General features: G+C 47.6%; 1 pseudogene across 1 annotated transcript in view; it reads right to left on the reverse strand.

The window, feature by feature from the left end:
• Positions 1-19,350, reverse strand: part of LOC147120853 (guanylate-binding protein 1-like) — a 64,281-nt pseudogene extending 44,931 nt beyond the window's left edge. The window contains exons 1-3 of the transcript XR_015075319.1: positions 19,166-19,350; positions 8,294-8,421; positions 3,181-3,290 (exon numbers count right to left, since the gene is read on the reverse strand). The product of XR_015075319.1 is annotated as a guanylate-binding protein 1-like (transcript). The remainder of the gene's footprint in view (positions 1-3,180; positions 3,291-8,293; positions 8,422-19,165) is intronic.
• Between the last annotated feature and the right edge of the window lie 4,317 nt (positions 19,351-23,667).

The raw sequence follows: 23,667 nt of genomic DNA on the forward strand, positions 1-23,667 counted from the left end.
CTCCCACTATTTTTCCTCCCCTCCTGTGCAGCTGAGCCACTCGTAGTGCCATGGACTTGGCTCTTGCTGCATTCCCCTAAAAAACCATCTCCCGCATCAATATCCAAAATGGAAAATCTGTTGGAGAGGGAGATGGACCCAGGGGACTCCTGCACTACCTTCCTAGTTATTTTACTCTATCTGGTGGTCACCCATTCCCTATCTGCCTGTGCACTCTTTATCTGCGGTGTGACCATGAAGAGCTCAGCTTCGCGGGTGCTCCACAGTGACTCCAGCCGCAGCTCCAGCTCCGAAATGCGGATTTTGAGTAGATGCAGCTGGAGACACTTCCTGCACATGTGTTCACCCTGGACACCTAGGCCTAGAAATTCAGTGGGCTGCACCAACCGTTAGCGCCCAAAGAAGGCGCTTAGAGGGTTTTGTGCCACTGGTCACGCCTCTCGCTAAATTTAGCGGGACGCTAATGGCGGCAATAGCCGTTAGCGCTGCGCCGCTACCGATGACATCATCAGTGTGTGCAGCGCACCGCTACCGCCCCATCGTGACATTTGGTAGCGCCCCCTGCTTTAATGCCGGTCGCAATTTGCGACCGGTTCAGGGGGGCCTACCTGCGGTGGTAGAGGCGCTGAGGTGCGGGGCGGCCATTATTTTTGCTGGCCGCCTGCCAGCACCTCACCACACCGCTGTCCCCGGCCTCCCGAGCCACCCTCCTGCATTTTGCCGGCTGTTCCAAGATCGCGGCACTTCTCATTGGTGCCGGGCTCTTTTGCCGGCACTCGGGAGCGCTGATCGCACTGCAGCAGGCCCCTCCCCTTTAAGAAGGGGAGGAAGGCCTGCAGTACCGCAGCGCGCCGTGCCGCAGCGTGTGGTGCTGCGGCACGTTGCGCTGCAATTTTCAGTTGCCGCGCCCCAAGAGGGATGCGGAGCGCCTCGAGTAGTGCCGCGATTCCGCCTGGGGCACCGAAACTGACTTTCTGGCGGGCGCACGTGACTCCTTCCGGGGTGGTACTTCCGGCGCCCTGGTGAGACTGGCGCCCCAAATGGGGTGCCAGTGAATTTCTAGGCCCTAAAGTGTCCTTGACTACCCACATAGCACAGGAGGAGCACTCCACGGTGCCGAGATGCCCTGCCATGACCTACCCTTAATTTACTCCCTTTACTTCCTTTAAATTAAAGAATATTAAATACACTAGGGACCTTACTTCCCTTTAAACACTACTTACTCTAAACTAGAGACCTTACTTTGACTTTAATGACTGGACTGTAGAAATACTCACCAGGTCCTACTTTCCAATCAGCTCCTTCCCTGGCTGTGACGTCACTTTACATAGAAACATAAAAGATAGGAGGAGTAGGCCATTCGGCCCCTCGAGCCTGTTCTGCCATTTAATGAGATCATGGTCCATCATCCAAATTCAGAACCCTGTCCCTGCTTTCTCCCCATATCCCTTGATCCCTTTAGCCTTAGGAAATATATCCAACTCCTTCTTGAATATATTTAATGAATTGGCCTCAACTGCCTTCTGTGGTAGAGAAGTCCACAGGTTCACCACTCTCTGGGTGAAGAAATTCCTCCTCATCTCAGCCCTAAATGGCTTACCCCTTATCCTTAGACTGTGACACCTGATTCTGGATTCCGCTGCCATCGGGAACATCCTTCCTGCATCTAGTCTGTCTAGTCCTGTTAGAATTTTATAAGTTTCAATGAGATCCCCTCATTCTTCTAAACTCTACCGAATATAAGCCTAATCGACACAATCTCTCTTCATACGTCATTCCTGCCATCCCAGGTATCAGTCTGGTGAATCTTTGCTGCACTCCCTCCATGGCAAGAACATCCTTCCTCAGATAAGGTGACCGAAACTGCACAGAATTATCAAGGTGTGGTCTCACCAAGGCCCTGTACAACTGCAGCAATACATCTTTGCTCCTGTACTCGAATCCTCTCGCTATGAAGGTCAACATACCATTTGCCTTCTTAAACGCCTGCTGCACCTGCATGCTTACCTTCAGCGACTGGTGCACAAGGACACCCAGGTCTCGTTGCACTTCCCCTTTTCCCAATCTATTGCCGTTCAGATAATAATCTGCCTTCCTGTTTTTGCCATCAAAGTGGATAACCTCGCATTTATCCACATTATACTGCATCTGCCCAATCACCCAACCTGGCCAAATCATACTGGAGTTTCTCTGCATCCTCCTCACAGCACACACGCCCACCCAGCTTTGTGTCGTCTGCAAAATTGGAGATATTACATCTCGTTCGCTCGTCTAGATCATTAATATATATTGTGAATAGCTGGGGTCCAATGACCGATCCCTGCGGTACCCCACTAGTCACTGCCTGCCACTTGGAAAAAAGACATTGGAGAATGCAACGGCCATCTGTCATCTCTACCGCGGAGGTGCGAGACTCTCCGCATACTCACCGACTGAAGCCTGCAGGAAGAAACAAAGGTAAGTACACTTTTACTAACACTTGGCACTTACCTCAGATACTCACCTCTCCACACTTGCACCCATCACTCACCGCCACAGCACAATTCTGTACCCCTCCGACGCCCGCAGACCCACTACTCGCCTCGCTGACCTGGCGGGTTTCAGAGCCTTCGGGAAGCCCGCACGTGAAGGCAAAAATGGGATAATCCTATTTTCTGCCTGTTAACTACCTGTTATGGCTACCTGCCTCCTGGCAAGATGGCACAGAGGCGGGTTGGGCACTCGCCCCCAAATTCTGCCATTTTTCCGACAGTCCCGCCTCCCCAGGGCTGGTAAAATCGCCCCCTTGAATTATCTTGATCGCATCCAAAATTAGAAAATAGTATTCCTCAGAAGATCAGACGAGATTTCTGCCCACTCAACCAATGGGTAGAATATCCAGCCTCTTGCATCAACATTCCCAATAGCTCCACTTTAGCAGAGGGGCCTAAAAAATGTGTATCGCCCCTCATTTACATATAAAGTGCCTACCTCCTGCTGGCACCCAAAAATGGCACTACCCAATATCAGGTCAGATGTGATTCCCTTGTTGGGCCCATTTTATGCCCTTTAAGTTCAAACAATAAAAACATATCATTAACTGTGCCAGAGTTTTACAGTGTGATTTAGGGTTAATATCCAACCAATAGTTTATTACTTTTCATTTTTTAAAGCAGTGTAACAATATAATGTTAAGGATACTTGATGTCCAGCAGTGCCTGCTGGTCGATTGTCCCCTTGCTGTTGTACACAAACATACTGCTCAGCAGAACAGCTAGTGCAAAAAGCTTAGTATCATTACCGTCATCACCCTGCAATACACAGACAGAGAAAACCAATGTCAGATGTTAATTATGCATCGTTTAACGAATTACAAACTGATGTTTCAAATCAAATTCTTCTGAAAGTGAAGATAAGGCACCCTGAAGAGATGAGTTAATCATTTTAAACTGAAAATATACTGACTGAAGTGAATTGGTGTTTGTATTTCCATTTCAGTTTTACAAGCTGACCTCAGTTTTACATCAGTCGTAATCTGAAGATGCAGAGAAGGTAAAAGCAGCCAGGCCAGATTTCCCAGACCTCTCCCGCTGGTTTCTGAGCAGATCTGGTAGAGGATGGGGGTGGGACTGGGCTGGAAAATTGCTCGGTATTGCCCTATGCCACATCAGGCCTCTTTCCATTTCCCAGTGGACAGGATCAGCTGTGAAAAATGTGTGATGATCTAGGGGCGAGGGCATAAAAACAACCCACCAATAAAGGAATGTATGCTCTGGCGTATTTCGCAGCATTTTCATCACGAGGGCTGTCTCTTATGCCCAGGTGTCCAGCATTTAGAGATTGCTGAAAGGGGCACAATACTATTGTCAGCAACAAGGCTGTCAAAGCATTGCAATTCACAAAATCCCCAAAAAGAAAAGAAAAAAATGTGTAGCAAAATCTTTCCTGTTTTACTGGTGGCTCCTAGCACCCTCACACTGTAGCAGGCCTCAGACAACTACTTGCTGCCCCAACTTTGATGGTCTCCATTTTGTTAATGATTTTAGCAAGGCCTTTGACAAGGTCCCACATGGCAGACCAGTCAGAAAAGTAAAAGCCCATGGGATCCAAGGGAAAAGTGGCAAGTTGGATCCAAAATTGGCTCAGTGGCAGGAAGCAGAGGGTAATGGTCGATGGGAGTTTTTCTGACTGGAAGGCTGTTTAGTGGGGTTCCGCAGGGCTCAGTACCAGGCCCCTTGCTTTTTGTGGTGTAGGTCAATAATTTAGACTTCAATGTCGGGGGCATGATTAAGACATTTTCAGATTATACTTAAATTGGCCAGGTGGTTGATAGTGAGGAAGAAAGCTGTAGACTGCAGGAAGATGTCAATGGACTGGTCAGGTGGGCAGAAAAGTGGCAAATGGAATTCAATCCGGAGAAGTGTGAGGTAATGCACTTGGGGAGGGCTAACGAGGCAAGGGGATACACATTAAATGGTAGGACACTGAGAAGTGCAGAAGATCAGAGGGACCTTGGAGTGCATGTCCACAGAACCCTGAAGGTAGCAGGACAGCAATGTTCTTGTAAGCTGCGCGGTGCTCCAGCGGTCCCGCACAGCTGTTGAGCCGGCTTTTAAATTGAACAAACCATGTATGCACGGACTTTTGAATGGGCCGCACAGCGCCCCCCCGCCCCCCAAAAAAAAAATTATGGGGAACGTAGCAGGCCAGGTAGATAAAGTGGTTAAGAAGGCATACGGAATTCTCTCCTTTATTAGCCAAAGTATAGAATATAAGAGCAGGGAGGTTATGCTTGAACTGTATAAAACACTAGTTAGGCCACAGCTAGAGGACTGCGTGCAGGATGTGATTGCAGTAGAGAGGGTGCAGAGCTGATTTACAAGGATGTTGCCGGGACTGGAGAATTTTAGCTATGAGGAAAGATTGAATGGGCTGGGGTTGTTTTCTTTGGAAGAGGATGCAGAGCGGATATTTATTTGAGGTTAATAAAATTATGAGGAGCCTAGATAGAGTGGATATGAAGGACCTATTTCCCTTAGCAGAGAGGTCAATAACCAGGGAGAATAGATTTAAAGTAATTGGCAGAAGGATTGTAAAGGAGTTGAGGAGAAATTTCTTCACCCAGAGGGTGGTGGGGGTCTGGAACTCACTGCCTGAACGGGTGTAGAGGCAGAAACCCTCATCACATTTAAAGAGTACTTGGATATGGACGTGAAGTGTTGTAACCTACAAGGCTACGGACCAGGAGCTGGAAGCTGCGATTAAGCTGGAGAGCTCTTTTCCTGCCGGCACAAACACGATGGGCTGAATGGCCTCCTTCTGTGCCATAAATTTCTATGCTTCTATGATCCCAGGGCTAGAAATTTGGCCAGGATCAGGGGAGCATCTCCATGGCAGGCGGGAATCCCGCCCCACCAGAGATGTGCTCCAATTGGAAAATCTCAGCTGTCTCTATTCCTTTTGTGGAGTCCACCTTAGCACAACAACTTGCATTTATGGTGTTGAAATAGCCAAGGATGAAGCTGAAAGAGACTCAATAGTATCGACGCTTAATATGACCAAACAATGCAGAGCAACAATGAACAAAGCCAATAGGATTTTGAACTACCGAGCCAAAACAGAATATAGGTCGGAGGAGGCAGTGATTCAACTTGATAGTGCTCTGATCAGACTGGACCTCGAGTACTGTGTCTAATGCCATGGGGCTGAATCCTATTGTAAAGGGTCTGAGCATTTAGGAAAGACTGGAAACTTTAGCTTTTCAGCCTAGAAATGTAGCATTTGAGAGCTGATCTTATAAAGGTATGTAAGCTTGTTAAGGGATAATTATTCTATATGCACAATGTTCATTGTTATTCTAGGTATATGGTAACAGTGGATTATTATTCTAGATGCTTCATGCAAGGGAGTAGAGTTTATGGCAGGGACAAGTGATTTCCGTGTTGTTCCTGATGCTCAGTTGAAAGAAAGTTTGACTCATCCATAAATTGACGTCAGGCTGCACTGGGGTGGCTGTGAGGTTGAAGGAAATGGTGGAGATGGAAAGTTAGTTGTTAACAGCCTGTATATGGAAGCTGACCAAGGGGTATCTGAGAAAGAGGAGGAGGCTAACAATAGTTCCTTGAGGGACTACACAGGCAATTGTGTGATGATGGGAATATGAACCATTTCTCAAGATCTGCCGGCTCCGTTTGGATAGATAAAAGCAAAACCTTGCCAAGGAAGTGGACAACAGAAGAGAGGGGATAGAAGAGGATGATGTCGTGAACCATGACAAATATTGTGGAGAGGTCTAGGAGGAAATGGAGGGATAATGGTGTCAAAAACAGGAAGGCAGATTATTATCTGAATGGCAATAGATTAGGAGAAGGGGAAGTGCAACGAGACCTGGGTGTCCTTGTGCACCAGTCGCTGAAGGTAAGCATGCAGGTGCAGCAGGCGGTTAAGAAGGCAAATGGTATGTTGGCCTTCATAGCGAGAGAGTTTGAGTATAGGAACAAGGATACAGTTGTACAGGGCCTTGGTGAGACCACATCTTGAGTATTGTGTGCAGTTTTGGTCGCCTTATCTGAGGAAGGATATTCTTGCCATGGAAGGAGTTCAGCGAAGATTCGCCAGGCTGATACCTGGGATGGCAGGAATGACGTATGAGGAGAGATTGGGTCAAATGGGCTTGTACTCGCTGGAGTTCAGAAGAATGATAGGGGATCTCATTGAAACCTATAAAATTCTGCCAGGACTGGACAGGCTAGATGCAGGGAGGATGTTCCCGATGGTCGGGGAGTCCAGAACCAGGGGTCACAGTCTAAGGATAAGGGGTAGGCCTTTTAGGACAGAAATGAGGAGGAATTTCTTCACCCAGAGAGTGGTGAACCTGTGGAATTCTCTACCACAGAAGGCAGTAGAGGCCAATTCATTAAATATATTCAAGAAGGAGTTGGATATATTTCTTAAGGCTAAAGGGATCAAGGGATATGGGGAGAAGGCAGGGACAGGGTACTGAATTTGGATGATCAGCCATGATCTCATTGAATGGCGGGACAGGCTCGAGGGGCCAAATGGCCTACTCCTGCTCCTATCTTCTATGTTTCTATGTTTCTATAACGCACCATGGTCGCAGTCAGGGAGAATGTTATTTGTGACTGACGCCAGGTGACATTGGTGCTGCTGGCAGGGTGGAAGCCAGAAGGGAATTTTTGGGAGTGATGGTCATTGAAAACATTCAAGGACTATAGAGCAAAGGTTAGAAATGGGATGGTAGTTGGAGGGGACGGATGGGTTGAGGGTCGACTGAAGTTGAAGGCGAGGACAACAGTTATGAACAGGAGGGACTGTGCCTGAGTGAAGGGATCCATTGACAATGTCGGCAAGCATGCAGACCAGGAGAGGTAGTAGTTAAGTGATCAGGAATTGAGTAGGAAGGAGGTTGAGGGAGCAGGAGGTGGGTCTCATGGAAGAGACAAAAATTAGAGAGAGCAGCGGGAAGACATGGGAAAGAAACTGCAGGGACAGGGGATTGGAGGTAGAGTGGATGGAAGGGTGGAGGAACAGGGAGGAGACCAGGTAGCTGCAGGGATGTTCTCAATGTTAGAGACAATGGAATCCATTAGATCTGCAAATTATATTGGAACCGAGGGTGGAGAAAGATGTTTGAACCTTTGCAAAGAAGGAAGAGTTCAAATTGGCAAACGTTAGGCCCCAAATTCCTTGGTGCTTTTGCAAAAAAAAAGCTGTGTAATCGGGATGGGCGAGGCAGAATGTGGGATGGAACCAGGCTCTGCTGGGTAACCACCGTGTTTTAGTATCAGTCAAAAATTCTGCTGGGATTGGGACCCATCCATATATGGGTGAGCATATTATGATGCCATGCCAATGAAAGAAATTACATCATTTGACAAAGCTCTCAATGCTGGGTGCCAGGGATACCTGTAGATTCCTGGCATCCAGGGTCGTTAATTGTCTTGGTGGGGATTTAAATTTTAAATGGCTGGTTTCCCGATGATCAATTACATTAAGGAAACACTGGCACAGCAATTTCCCTCCCCCTACCAGAGGTGGACATCCAACTGTGTTATAAATGGTATGGGTGCCCACCCAAAGTATCTAAATATCCTTTACCCTGAGAAATGGGGCGGTATCAGGAATGAAAATAGTGGATTGGAGGATGTCCTGCCGCACTATACTTAGTGTTGCAGCAGAGCTAATACAACCCCTACTTGCTTTATTCCTGTCTATTGAACACCTGTCCATTTATTGATCTGGTATTACACATGTAAAGGCTTTTCATGTTGCTGTGAAAATAAAACGAGTGTACCTTTTCCACATCTCCAAAGCCTTCAGTGTCCAACAGTACCAAGCAGTGATCAGGCTTGTGTGGATGTGGGCGACACCACATCCAGATTCCCTTTGTCTCGCATTGTACAGTTGATGCAACTGCAAACCCTGATGAAACAGAATAAATAGTATGCCGTGTGAAAATTATTTTCCAGCTGTTATTTAGTGTAACTTATATGCCAGTTTTACACAGTAATACTCTTGTCTTAGTCTGAAGGTTGTGGGTTCGAGCTCAGTTCCAGATTTATGCACAGGATCTAGGTTGTCACGGTGCAGCACTGAAGGAATGATGGCCTTTCATCAATGGCATCTTGCAGATGGAATGTTAAAACAAAGGCCCCACTTGCCTGTTCAGGTGGATGTTAATTTCCCTCAACAATATGCTTCCTTCAACCAATGCCACCAAAAGGAGATATACTGATTGCCATGATTAGTTAGCAGTTGCATTATTATAGTATCACGTGGCTACCAGGATGGTAGGAGTGAGCTTTGGTTTATAATGATAGCATTCCCATCTCAGTCAGAGGGAGAAGATTTCAAACCTCGCTCCAGAAAGTCCAGGCGAGAGGAAACAAGAGCTCCAGCTCGGAGTTCAGGGTTGACATCCAGCAGGACACTCTCGCCTGATGGGTGGCCCCTGTTGGATCCGTGGTTCAGTGGATATGCTGTTATTAAATAATCACACGGATGCTGTACATCAACAATAAACAGGTCTTTACTGGAGGAGGGTAGTCTCAAGACAGGGAGTACAGAGGCATGCGCAAAGGTTGAGTTCCATATTCAATTAGAGGGTGAGAAGGTTGGATCTCAAACAAGCGTGCTGAGCTTGAATAAAGGAGACTATGAAGGTATGAGAGCGGAATTAATTAGAGTGGACTGGGAAAATAGATTAAAGGGTAAGACGGTACATGACCAGTGGTGTACATTTAAGGAGTTATTTTACAACTTCCAAAAAAAATATATTCCACTGAGGAAAAAAGGGTATAAAAGGAAAGATAGCCATCCGTGGCTAAGTAAAGTAATTAAGGATAGTATCCGACTAAAAACAAGGGCATATAAGTTAGCCAAATCTAGTGGGAGGATGGAAGATTGGGAAGTCTTTAAAAGACAGCAAAAAATAACAAAAAGATCGATTAAGAAAGGGAAGATAGATTATGAAAGTAAATTAGCAAAAAATATAAAAACAGACAGTAAAAGTTTCTATAGTTATATAAAAAGAAAAAGGGTGGCTAAAGTAAATGTTGGTCCCTTAGAGGATGAGACCAGGAAATTAATGGTGGGAAACATGGAGATGGCAAAAACACTGAACAATTATTTTGTATCAGTCTTTACAGTAGAGGACACTAAGAATATCCCAACACTGGACAAACAGGGGGCTCTAGGGGGGGAGGAACGAAATACGATTAAAATCACTAAGGAAGTGGTACTTGGTAAAATAATGGGACTCAAGGCGGATAAATCCCCTGGACCTGATGGCTTGCATCCTAGGGTCTTGAGGGAAGTAGCGGTAGGGATTGTGGATGCATTGGTAATAATTTTCCAAAACTCACTGGACTCAGCAAAGGTCCCGGCAGATTGGAAAACTGCTAATGTAACACCCTTATTTAAAAAGGGTAGTAGGCAGAAGGCTGGAAACTATAGACCTGTTAGCCTAACATCTGTGGTTGGTAAAATGTTAGAGTCCATTATTAAGGAGACAGTAACGGGACATTTGGATAAACATAATTTAATAGGACAAACTCAGCATGGTTTCATGAAGGGGAAGTCATGTTTAACAAATTTGCTTGAGTTTTTTGAGGAAGTAACATACAGGGTGGATAAAGGGGAACCAGTGGACGTAGTGTATTTAGACTTCCAAAAGGCATTTGACAAGGTGCCACACAAAAGATTATTGCTCAAGATAAAAAATCACAGGATTGGGGGTAATATTCTGGCGTGGGTGGAGGATTGGCTCTCTAACAGAAAGCAGAGAGTTGGGATAAATGGTTCGTTCTCAGATTGGCAACCAGTAACTAGTGGTGTTCCGCAGGGGTCAGTGCTGGGTCCCCAACTCTTTACAATCTATATTAACGATTTGGAGGAGGGGACCGAGTGTAACATATCAAAGTTTGCAGATGATACAAAGATGGGACGGAAAGTAGTGAGTGAGGAGGACATAAAAAACCTGCAAAGGGACATAGACAGGCTAAGTAAGTGGGCAGAGATTTGGCAGATGGAATACAATACTGGAAAGTGTGAGGTTATGCACTTTGGCAGGAAAAATCATAGAGCAAGTTATTATCTTAATGGCAAGAAACTGGAAAGTACTGTCGTACAAAGGGATCTGGGGGTCCTGGTGCACGAAACTCAAAAAGTTAGTATGCAGGTGCAGCAAGTGATTAAGAAGGCCAATGGAATGTTGGCTTTTATTGCTAGGGGGTTGGAATATAAAAACAGGGAGGTATTGCTGCAGTTGTACAAGGTATTGGTGAGACCGCACCTGGAATACTGCATACAGTTTTGGTGTCCATACTTAAGAAAAGACATACTTGCTCTCGAGTCAGTACAAAGAAGGTTCACTCGGTTAATCCCGGGGATGAGGGGGTGGTCATATGAGGAGAGGTTGAGTAGATTGGGACTCTACTCATTGGAGTTCAGAAGAATGAGAGGCGATCTTATTGAAACATATAAGATTGTGAAGGGGCTTGATCGTGTGGATGCGGTGAGGATGTTCCCAATGATGGGTGAAACTAGAACTAGGGGGCATAATCTTAAAATAAGGGGCTGCTCATTCAAAACTGAGATGAGGAGAAACTTCTTCACTCAGAGGGTGGTAGGTTTGTGGAATTTGCTGCCCCAGAAAGCTGTGGAAGCTACATCATTAAATAAATTTAAAACAGAAATAGATAGTTTCCTAGAAGTAAAGGGAATTAAGGGTTACGGGGAGCGGGCAGGAAATTGGACATGAGTCTAGGTTCGGAATGGTCATAGCCCTGTGGGCAGTGGAGTGGGCCCAGGGGCCGTGTAGCCTTGTTCTGCTCCTACTGTGTTCTAATTCTGTGTTAGATTTCAGGAGATGGTTTTATTCCTGTTCCTGGCTGGGGTGGAGATCGCCTTTACAGAAGGTAAGTACTGTAGAAAATATAGGGACAGAGTGACCGCCTGGAAGAATTTCGATCGCCTAGATGGGTCGGAGAGGAATTTCCCAGATTTTTTTCTCCCAAATTGGCCATTGGGTCTTTATCTGGTTTTTCGCCTCTCCCGGGAGATCACATGGGTTCGGGTGGATGCAGAGTGATAGAAGATTTGAGGTTAGGATCAGATCAGCCATGATCTTATTGAATGGTGGAGCAGGCTCGAGGGGCCGATTGGCCTACTCCTGCTCCTATTTCTTATGTTCTTATGTTCTTAAAGCTTACATACCGGTGTGGTCACTGCCAGTACTACAGTATACCGGAGCTGTAAAAGTAGTTCTGACTTAAAGGCGCATACACTACAATTCCTCCCCTTTTAGATTAGCAGTACCCCTAATATTCAAATAACAATTAACATTTCAACATGTACATTAAACAACAAAAGCCCATTTATAGATTCAGTCTTTGGGGCGGCTTCCTGACCCTTTCGGGATAATGCCTTTCCGGAGGTTGTTGTTCTTGGTGCAGAGGCGATTCTGACCCCTTTTCATCGGTTAGTTCATCAGGTTCCACTGCTCCTGGGTCTGAAGTAGATGCTACCGGTATGTCGGTTTCATCCCCAGGTACTCGAGACATGGGGTTGATGCGTTCCTGTGACGCTAAGATCTGATCGACGTGGCGTCTCACAATGTTCTCCCCGACATCCACTGTGTACATTAATGGGCCCTGCCTTGTACATATCGTTCCGGGTTGCCATTTCTCTGTTCGATAGTCACGGGCCAAGACTGGTTGCCCTACATTGAAGCTCCTTGTCGGTTTCTCATTGATGTGCTGGAATTGTTTGTCCTCAACATTTCTTCGCACATTTGGTCTGAGCAAGTCCAGACGAGATCTCAACCTTCGGTTAAAGAACATCATGGCCAGGGTCTGGTTGGTAACTGCATGTGTCGCGTTTCGGTAGGCTAATAAGAAATTGTCCATCTTATGCTGTAGTGGAATTTCATCGTCGCACATGGCCTTTATCGCCTTCTTAATGGTTTGTACGAACCTCTAAGCCAATCCATTTGTGGCTGGATGATACGGGGCGGATGTGTAATGCCTTACCCCATTCCTTCTCATAAATTTTTGGAACTCGTCGGACACAAACTGTGGTCCATTATCAGAGCAAATCTGCTCTGGCAACCCGTTTCTGGCAAATATGGTCCGTAGGACTGCAATCGTTTTCTCTGTAGTGGTTGAAGACATTTTTATCACCTCAGGCCACTTTGAATGAGCATCCACTGCTATTAAGAACATTGAGTCCATGAATGGACCAGCGAAATCAATATGCACCCGTTGCCATGGCGAGGAGGGCCTCTCCCATGGGTGTAGAGGGGCATGTGGTGGTGCATTTTGGACCTTCTGGCATCCTAAGCAGCTCTTAGTTAGGTCTTCGATTTGTTGATCGATTCCCGGCCACCACACATAAGCCCTAGCAAGGCTTTTCATTTTCACTCCCCCCAGATGACCTTCATGTAGCTCGTTTAGCACTCTCTCCCTTAACTTAGGTGGAATCACCACTCTGGATCCACACATCACTGTCCCCTGGCATACTGACAGCTGTTCTCTTCTGGATGAGAATGCTGGCAACAGTGAGTCGCCATGTGTTGGCCATCCCCTCACCGTCAATTCATATACCCGTGACAGCGTCGGATCATTGTGGGTCTCCTTCTCTATATCCGCGTTTGTTACTGGCAATCATTCAATTATTGACGAATAAAATATTTCGATAGGGTCCACTGCTGGTGCTTCCTCCACAGTAGGCAGTGGCAGGCGCGATAGCCCATCAGCGTTCCCATGCTGTTTCGTGCCTTTATATTCTATTTCATATTGATTCGCCCTTAGAAACGGGGACCATCTTTGTAACCGCTGTGCAGTCATCACTGGAACGCCCTTCTTAGGATTAAAGATGGAGACAAGTGGTTGGTGGTCAGTCAGCAAGGTGAACTTCTGCCCATGCAGATAGTGGTTGGATTTTTTTACTCCCCATACTAGGCTGAGGGCCTCCCTGTCAATCTGGGCATAGTTGCGCTTGGCTGAGGTTAGTGACCGAGACGCAAAGGCTACTGGCCTCTCCAACCCGTCTGGGAATTTGTGCGACAGCGCCGCTCCAATACCATAGGGTGATGCATCACATGCCAAATGAATTGGTAGTGCTGGGTTGAAATGGGCCAACACCTTTTTTTGGATGTGATCAATTCTTTACACTTCTGGAAAGCTCGTCTACGTTCGTCATCCCACTTCCATGGTACCCCTGTTTGCAGTAGGGTGTTCAGTGGGTGTAATACCGTAGAGAAATTTGGTAAGAACTTGTGGTAGTAGTTTACCAGCCCGAGGAACGACCTCAGTTGTGACAAATGTTCCGGTGCTGGAGCCTTGACTACTGCCTCAATCTTGTCAGGGGACTTATGTAACCCCTCTTCATCGATGACGTGGCCACAATACGAGATCTGCTTCTGGAAAAACTCGCACTTGTGGCGATTAGCTCGTAGCCCATACTCCTTTAATCTGGTGAGCACCTTCTCCAAGTTGGCGAGGTGATCACCGTCATTTTCGCCCATGACCAAGATGTCGTCCAAATAACATTGGGTCCCTGGAATCCCTTGCAGGACCTGATCCATCGCCCTTTGCCAGATAGCCGGAGCCGAGGCTACTCCAAACACCAGCCGGTTGTATTGATAGAGACCTTTATGAGTGTTGATCGTAAGGTATTGTTTCGAAGCTTCTTCTACCTCCATTTGCAAGTACGCCTGGGCTAGATCAATTTTGGTGAAGCGTTTACCTCCAGATAGCGAGGCGAAAATATCCTCAATTCGTGGAAGCGGATATTGTACCGTGTGAAGGACTGGGTTAACTGTCACCTTAAAATCCCCACAGATGCGGACCTTCTTTGGTTCCCCAGGCGTATTACTCAACGACCTCTTCATTACAGGAACGATGGGTGTAGCCCACTCGCTCCAGTCCACTTTGGACAGTACTCCTGAATGTTCCAACCCTTCCAGCTCTGCTTCAACAGCTGGTCTGGTCGCATAAGGCGCTGGTCTGATCGCATAAGGCACTGGTCTGGCCTTCAGAAACTTTGGGCTTGCATTTTCCTCTATTTTAATCGTTGCTGTTATTCCTTTTAGTGTTCCTAGTCCCTCCTGGAACACTTCTTTTGCATCAGTTAGCATTTTTGACAGTCGTCCTAGCAGTGGTGGTCCTCCATCTGGCAATACATATGTATCCATTTTAGGTATTTCCTGGCCTTTATATGTCACTTTCACCCTTATTTTTCCTTTGGGTAGACTTTTTGCCCTGTATACGTCTTCAAGACAATCTCTGTAGCTTTCAAGGGTATGTGTGAAAATAGCCGCTTGTAGTCTCTTTGATTTATGACTGTTAGAGCTGACCCTGTGTCCAATTCCATTTTCACTTGGACTCCGTCCAACTTGAGTGTAACCCAGATAGCCTGGTGATCCTCCATTTCTGTTACCTTATGTAGTTTCAGACAACCCAGCTCCTTGCTTCCGGAGTCTGTGTCACTTTTCTGTTCGTCTGAACCACTGTCCATCACCTGGTGTACCTTTTTGTACTTCTCCTGTGGAGATTTTGTACTGTTGGTTTTCTTCCCAGACCTGCAGACTCTTGCTATGTGTCCTGCTTTCCCACACTGTCTGCACACTTGGTCCTTGAACCAACAATCTTTCTGGTCATGTGTTGTTCTGCTGTAGCGATAGCACTTCCCTGTTCCATAAGACATTTCATTGGTGCCATATTCTTGCGGTCTCCATTGTATCTCTGCAGCGCCCCTTGCGGCTACTTCGTGTGATACTGCCATACTGAAAGCTTTGTCCAGCGTAAGGTCCTTTTCTGATAGAAGCCGTTTCTGGGTTCCTTCACTTTGTAGCCCACACACAAACTTGTCCCTTAACGTATCTGCTAGTCCCGCTCCAAACTGGCAGTGTTTCGATAGCTTGTGCAGTTCCGTTAGGTACTCAGCATTGCTTTCGTCTTTGCGTTGGTTCCTTTTACGGAACTTAAATCGTTCTGCTATCAGCAGTGGTGTGGGGTTTAAGTGGTCCTGTAGAATTTCTACTATGCTTTCAAAATTCTTGTTTACCGGCTTCTCTGGGGTTATTAGATTTGGCAGTAACCCATAAGTTTTTGCACCCATGGAATTTAACAGAACCAGTGCTTTATTAGCATCTGGCACTTCATTCGCCCTGCAGTACACCTCAATACGTTCCACATATGTCGCCCAATCTTCGACTTCATTGTCGAACGTAGAGATACTGCCACTCTTCGGCATCCTTGGGTGTGAGTTAACTGTCAAAAATGGCGCCTCCCGCGCTTCCCCTTCTTCTCCGCTGGCACAAAATGGCGTCTCTCGTGCGTTCCTTCCTTCCCGCGCTCGCCCTTCTTCTCCGCTGCCGCTTCTAAAAATGGCGTCTCCTGCGCTCTTCCTTCTTCTCCGTGGCTCAATGGCGTCTCCCGCGCTCCCCTTTCTTCGCCCCGTGGACCCTGTTCAGCCTGTGAGCCCTGGCTGTGCTCTGCGCGTTCGTCTTTTTATATATTTTTTTGACGCTGCTCATTCTAGAACCCGGCTGTTTCTTTACCCTCTCTCTCTCCGGTTTGATTTCTTTTTCTCGACGCCGCTCGGTGTTCAACCCCCGGCTGCACCCTGCGCTCTTCACCCTCTGTCTTACCCCGTCGACGTTGCTCGGCTTTCTCTCCGCCGTCGCTCGGCTCCAGTCGCCGCTGCTCAGGAAGGGTCTGCGCTGGACCTGTCGTTGGTCTCTTGCTGCTCGTCGTGGCTGTGGAACCAAGCCCGGCTCTCCACAGCCTCCCCTGCGAAGTTCAATCTCTGCCTGACTGCTGGGTGGTTGCTCGTGGTCGACGCCCGTGTTCCTGGCCTCGACTATTTTTTTTTATGTTGCAGGTAGATTCAAATCGACACTTGTCGCCACTGTTGGATCCGTGGTTCAGTGGATATGCTGTTATTAAATAATCACACGGATGCTGTACATCAACAATAAACAGGTCTTTACTGGAGGGGGGTAATCTCAAGACAGGGGGTACAGAGGCATGTGCAAAGCTTATATACCGGTGTGGTCACTGCCGGTACTACAGTATACAGGAGCTGTAAAAGTAGTTCTGACTTAAAGGCAAATACACTACAGCCCCCACAATTGAAAGGTTGGGTGATTTCAAACCTCGCTCCAGACAGTCCAGGCGAGAGGAGACAAGAGCTCCGGCTCGGAGTTCAGGATTGACGTCCAGCAGGACACTCTCGTCTGATGGGTGGCCCCCACAATTGAAAGGTTGGGTGAAGGGGGAGGGTGGACAGGAGAAAGGGGATTGAGGATGTCTTTAGCCAAGAGAAGAGAAGGGGAGAAGAGAGGGTCAGCAGAGGGTCACAAAGAGAGAGGGATAGAGGAGGGGAAGAAAGCAAAGGGATAGGGAAGAGAAAGACTTGTATTTGTATAGCATCTTAGCACATCTCAGAAAAGTTTCAAAGTGCTTTACACTCAGTGTTTTTTGGAGTGATTGAGGTTATGTGGGTGAGCACAGTAAGATCGTGCAGCGAGAACGCAGTTATTCTTGATGGTATTGGTCGAGAAAGAAAGGTTCACCAGGAGACTGGAAGAGTTTTCTTTGTATAGAGGCATGGGATCTTTAACATCTAGCTGAATGACTGGGACAGGGAGACAGGGCATTGGTTCAATGTCTCATTCAATGGACAGATCCTTCTCAGTTCCCTTAGTATGCAGCCTAGTGATGTACTAACTTATGATCTAGACGTGGTTTTAAAAAGGATGGAAGCAATCCTTGAAGAGAATGACAGATTGACAATATCAGCAAGGGGAATTTAGGTGGATTACAGGGAGGTTGAGGGAACAGGTAGTGAACTTCATAGTGGAAAGGAGTGGTATCAGGGCTGCAGCGAGAGAGATGGAGCAGAAAATGCAGAGTACGGGGGCAGTGGGAATTAGATTGAAAGAAAGATTGTGGAGAATGGAGGACAGGAGGAGACGGAGTCCATGAAGTCCATGTGATGGAAGACTCACCACTCACCTGGATGGGAGCAGTGTAATAACACTCAAGCAGTTTGACATCATGCAGGATACAGCAGTCCACTTGTTCAGCATTCTGCCACTAGATTCAGTATCCACCCACTCCATCTCTGGCACACCAGCTGCAGGATGTACTATCTATAGGAGGCACTACAGCAACTCACTAAACCTATTTCTACAGCACCTCCCAACGATGTGAACTCTACCACCGAGAAGGACAAAAGCAGCAAGATTATGGGAACACCATCACCTTCAAGTTCCCCTGCACGTCACACACCATCCTGATTTGGGCGTATATCACTGTTCCGCCATTGTTGCTAGATCAAAATCCTAGAACTCCTTACCCAACAGCTTCCTGGGACACCTTTATCGTAAGGACTTTAGCGGCTCAAGGAGAAAGCTTGCGGCCCAGAATGGCGCTTACACAGATTTCTGCGTGTGTAGGGAGTATATTTAGTGGGATTCCTGGGGTGGTCCAAGAATGTTACCAAAATCTCCACAGACTGGAGTGGGGACGCAGGAGAGCAAGCAGAAGAGGTGCTTGTCTCCACTCCAAATTTAGGTCCGTCCACCAATCCTCCCGCCAAATTCTGCCCCAAAAAGTAAGGAAATTCTGGGCCATTCGGTCTACTGTCATTCTTTGCATTGAACCTGATATTCTTACATTATAAATGGTTGATCATATTAACTGCTTTGCTATCCTCACCTAAAGTACAAGGCTTTGCAGCTCCTGTTAGCGTAAAGAAACTAGCGCCCGTGCGCGGCGATGTTTGCGCCACTCGCGAAATTGACCAAACATTTTGCGGCGGCGCTAAACCCTACTGCCACGATCTCCTGTGCCGGCAGATCGTGACATCAGTCGAGTGTGCAACGCCCCGGACCGGATATTGAGTGGCGCCCCCTGCCTTACCGCCTGCCGCTAGCAACGACAGGTTGAGGAGAGCATTTTGCAGTCAGGAAGGGACTGGTGGAGCGCTATTTAAAGGCGACCGCTTCCTGCGTTTTTTTGTCGGTGACATTTTTGCACCACGCATTCTGAGAGAGAGAGAGAGAGAGACTTCTGGAGAGATTCAACCCTGTGTGAAGGAGGTTTGGGTGCTGAGCAGCACTTTGCAGGTTCATTTTGATTTGCCCTCCCTTGTATCGATTTAGAAGAGATTGTGGGGGCTGCACTGTGAGCTCTTTCCCTGGGGCTCTCCATTGTTCTTTCCAGCAGATTTGATGTACAGGTCTCTCTAGGCCGAGATTCAGGGGTGGATGGAGAGCAAGATCGACCCTTCCCTTTAAGAACTGGCCGGCGCCAGTGTGTCTGTGTTCCATCGCTAACTGACATCACATGAGCTTCGCCAGTGCTGTGAGGTAGCGCCTCGCTCCTCGGTGTTTGCGCCTTGAGAGGTGTGTAGCACCTGATTTAGCAATCCAATCACCTCCAGGGGCGATAGAAGCCAAGTTTGCAGTCGGAGGCGATAATTAGCGGCAGGCGCTAAACTTTGCGCCCGGCCGATAATTGCGCCCCAACCGGGACAATACCAAATTTCTCCCCCTTAATTCCTTCAAACTGCAGTGCTCAGTTCTACCCATAGTGTCAACAATCACATTCACAATGTGCAATAAGTACAAGTTCTTTCACATTCTCACACTTACCTTGTTTTCTTCCAGCAACTCGGTTCAGCAGAAATGATTTTCCCGTGCGGTATTTCCCAACCATAGCCACAACAACTAAAGGCTGTTCAATGGACACTAACACATCCACAGCATCTTTACACACAGTCAGTTTTCCATCAGTTGAGTTCGCCACCAGATGCATTGGAGATTCCATTGGTGTGAATGGTGCCATCCTGTTAACTGAGACCACACGATACATAGAATTATCACAGGGAAATGTCATTATATAGTACAACTACTGGCATTAGTAGGTTGTCAAAATCTGACAATCATGTAAAACATTTCTTGGCAGCTTATACAAACTTTATTTTTTTGCTTCTTTCAAGAAATTTGTTGAGGCCAAATTATAATTTTAACTTGAATGTCTTTAGATTGCAGATTTCTTCTTCCTGCCATTGCTGGTTTCCAGTACATTTTACACAAGAACATAAATAGCAGGAGCAGGCCATTCAACCCTTCAATAAGATCATGGCTGATCTTCTGCTCCACCGTCCCACACGGTCCTCATATCCCCTGATTCCCTTAGTATCCAAAAATCTATCGATCTCTGTCTTGAATATACTCAACGACTGAGCCTCCACCGCCCTCTGGGGTAGAGAATTCCAAAGATTCACCACCCCTTGAGTGAAGACATTTCTCATCAATCCTAAATGGCCGACCCCTTATTCTAGACTCACCAGCCAGGGAAACATCCTCTCAGCATCTACCCTGTCAAGCCCTTTAAGAATGTTATGTTTCAGTGAGATCACCTCTCATTCTTCTAAACTCTAGAGAATATAGGCCTAGTCTACTCAATCTCTCCTCATAGGACAATCCCCCCATCCCAGGAATCAGTCTGGTGAACCTTCGTTGCACTCCCTCTATTGCAAGTATATCCCTCCTTAGGTAAGGAGACCAAAACTGTACACAATACTCCAGGTGTGGTCTTACCAGGGCCTTATATAATTGTAGTAAGACTTCTTTACTCTTATACTCAAATCTTCTTGTAATAAAGGTCAACATACCATTTGCTTTCCTAATTGCTTGCTGTACCTGCATGTTAACTTTCAGTGATTCATGTACAAGGACACCCAGGTCCCTCTGAACACCAACATTTCCCAATCTCTCACTGGGACTGGAATATTTAAAAAATATTCTGCTTTTCTATTTTTTCCTACCAAAGTGGATAACTTCACATTTCTCCACATTATATTCCATTTACTATGTTCTTGCCCACTCACTTAGCCTGTCTATATCCCCTTGAAGCCTCTTTGCATCCTCCTCACAACTTACATTCCCACCCAGCTTTGTATCATCAGCAAACTTGGATTTATTACATTTGGTTCCCTCATCCAAATCATTGATGTAGATTGTGAATCACTGAGGCCCAAGCACTGATCCTTGTGGTACCCCACTAGTTACAGCCTGCCAACCCGAAAATGACTCAGAACTCGTCATCCTGAGAAAGATTTCAATTCTTATTATGTGTATAACCATAATGCAAATAACATTTACAGAACATTATTATCCAGCAACAGAAATAACTTGATAATATGTCAATAAATACAGAAATCTGATTGCAATTGGGGGCCTTCTGGAATCTGGGCAGCCCAGTTTGAAAAGCCACACTTTGAGGCGAGGCCTCCTGGTGATGGGGTCTGTTGGGCCCCTGGAGTTCCAGCATTTGCAACAAGATATGATGCTTGTATTGTGCTTGGGTTCAAAATCGAATCATTTGCAGGGCTGCTGTCATGAGATGGTACATTATAAGCGCCACCTTTTAAATAGAACAATGTGGTTAATTGGAGCTATCTTTATTCTGTTGGGCTTTCCGTTCTAAGATGTTTCAGACGACCATGCGTACATGAGCTCAATCTCCACCTGAGCAACACTTTCCATTCATTTACGGTTGGATTACAACAACAACAACAACAACATGTATTTATATAGCGCCTTTAACGTAGTAAAACGTGTCATGTTGCTGCACAGGAGTATTTTAAGACAAACAATTTGACACCAAGCCACATAGGGAGAAATTAGGGCAGGTGACCAAAAGCTTGGTCAAAGAGGTAGGTTTTAAGGAGCGTCTTAAAGGAGGAGAGAGAGGTAGCGAGGCGGAGAGGTTTAGGGAGGGAATTCCAGAGCTTAGGGCCTAGGCAACAGAAGGCACGGCCACCAATGGTGGAGCGATTATAATCAGGGGATGCTCAAGAGGGCAGAATTAGAGGAGCGCAGATATCTCGGGGGGTTGTGGGGCTGAAGGAGATTACAGAGATAGGGAGGGGCGAGGCCATGGAGGGATTTGAAAACAAGGATGAGAAAGTTCAGACAATTTTTTTTTAGTATAAACATTTTCCCTGAAAATCCCCGACAAATGTGAGTCCCCATAGAGGAAAACTGGGTTGCTTTAGCTGCCCGTCAGCTTTTATGCCTCAGAGAGTTGGGTTAAAACACTGTGGCCTAGAAATTGGGTATAGCCCCGCTTGAGGCGTTAGAACTGGCGCTGCGCAAAGTTTATAGCCAGACGAAACTTATCGCCGCCTGGCGCGATATTGGATTGTATCGCCCCCAAAGGGGATTGAGGCGCGAGCCTCCTAAGGCGCAAAACTTCCGGCGCTACCCAATATCGGCGCGGACAGGCGCAGCGCAGGTGATCTCAATTACCGATAACCACGAGACTTCCAGGCGCCGGCCGGCTCTTAAAGGGGTGGGTCAGTCAGCCTCAGCTTCCACACTCAACGCCCTGTAGGCCTCAGAATCAGTGCTCACCCTTCTCTGGCGCAAAAACCTTGGTGAGGATGGAGAAGGTGAGACAGAGAGCAGAGCGCTTCAGCACTGAGGCTCTGGACCAGTTGGTGTCCGCAGTGGAGCGCCGTCGAGATGTTCTGTATCCTGACAATGGCAGGAGGCCGAATCAAAAGGAGTACCACAGAGATTGGAGGGATGTTTCTCAGAGGGTCAACTCCAGCAGCATGGCGACCAGGAGCCCTGTTCAGTGCAGGAAGAAATTCAACGACCTCACTCGGGTCGTTAGGGTGAGTGTTGTTTATGCAAACTTCTGATTCCCTCCATCTGCACCTGACTTCGAGCACCCTGTAGCCATGATGCCCCAATGGCCATCTGTCAGCAAGCACCCATGGCCCTTTCTGGGCACACACATGCACATTTGACTCAAGGCATCATGTAAGGGCTTTTGCACCATGGGGGGCATGAGATGATCACTCAGGGCATCATGTAAGGGCTCTTGCACCATGGGGGGCATGAGATGATCACTCAGGGCATCATGTAACAGAACTTCCCCTTCTTTCCCCTGCAGTCCAAGCTGGCGACGATCCGCAAGGACCAGCTTCGAACCGGTGGCGGACCTCCACAAGTGGTCACTCTCACGGATCTCGAGGAGAGAGTGCACCAGATTCTTGGAGGACGTCTGAGTGGTCCTGTTACCACTGCAGCTGCCGACCCCATTGTCGACAGCGATGGTATGGTTCTCAACTTTTACAGCTGTCTCCTTCCACTTGGTCCCCCCGCCAGCATGCTTTCTCACTGTGGAGCCATGTCAGAGCCTTGCCGCAATCTGGCATGCCTTGCCGCCAACCTGTCCTTTTGCTAAAGCCACTCTTCGACCTCCCTGCTTTCAGATGCTGCATCACCAACTCGGGATCCGCGCCCTGAAGCTGCCAGTGCCAGTGCCTCCGGAGGCGAGGATCAGGAGGAAGCCGGACCATCCGTTCCAGCCTCAGGGGAGCCTACACATCTGCAGACCGGGGATAGTAGCTCCCTGGAGGGGAGGGGGGGGCTCTGATGAGGAGCCAGTTGCCGGAACAAGCGGCCTGCAGCTACGCGAGGGGGGTAGTCAAGTTCGGGCGCCGGCTCCCCGGAGGGCAAGGCAGGGAGTGATGACTGCTGCACAGAGTGCAGAGGAGGTGCGTAGCCTGGCTGAAATGAGCACCCAGGTCCGGCTCAGGCACACTGAGCTTATGGCTGCAGTGGGGAGGATGCCTCAGTCGATAGAGACACTGGCAAAGAGTGTGCTGGACTTTGGGGCAGCAATGGAGAGGACTGTCCAGGGATTCGGGGCCGCTATGGAAAGGACTGTTCAGAGCGTCGGACAATCCCTGGAAAGGCCTGTCCAGGGCTTGTCCAAGGCAGTGGAACGGACTGCTCCGGCCTTGTCCGAAGCAATGGAAAGAACTGTCCAGGGCTTCTCCGAAGCACTGGCACCTGCCACACAGGTCCTTACTGCTGCCACACAGTCACTTGCTGGCCTCGTCAACACCCAGATTGAGGCAACGCGAACTCTCACTGCTGCCACCCTATCTGCATCAGCTAGGATCACCCCGGGCCCTTCCAGTACCACACGAGGCCAGGAATCAGTGAAGCAGTCGATTGTGACGGATGAGCCAAGCATGTCCCCTCAGAGAGCCCGTGTGTTGCCCGACCATGGTGCAGGTGTCCTCTCTCGGCAGGTGACCATTGCTCATGCCACCGCTGGAACATCTGCA

Source organism: Somniosus microcephalus, chromosome 3, assembly GCF_052327205.1.
Source record: "Somniosus microcephalus isolate GS21.2 chromosome 3, FLI_Smic_1.0, whole genome shotgun sequence".
Lineage (NCBI taxonomy): Eukaryota > Metazoa > Chordata > Chondrichthyes > Squaliformes > Somniosidae > Somniosus > Somniosus microcephalus.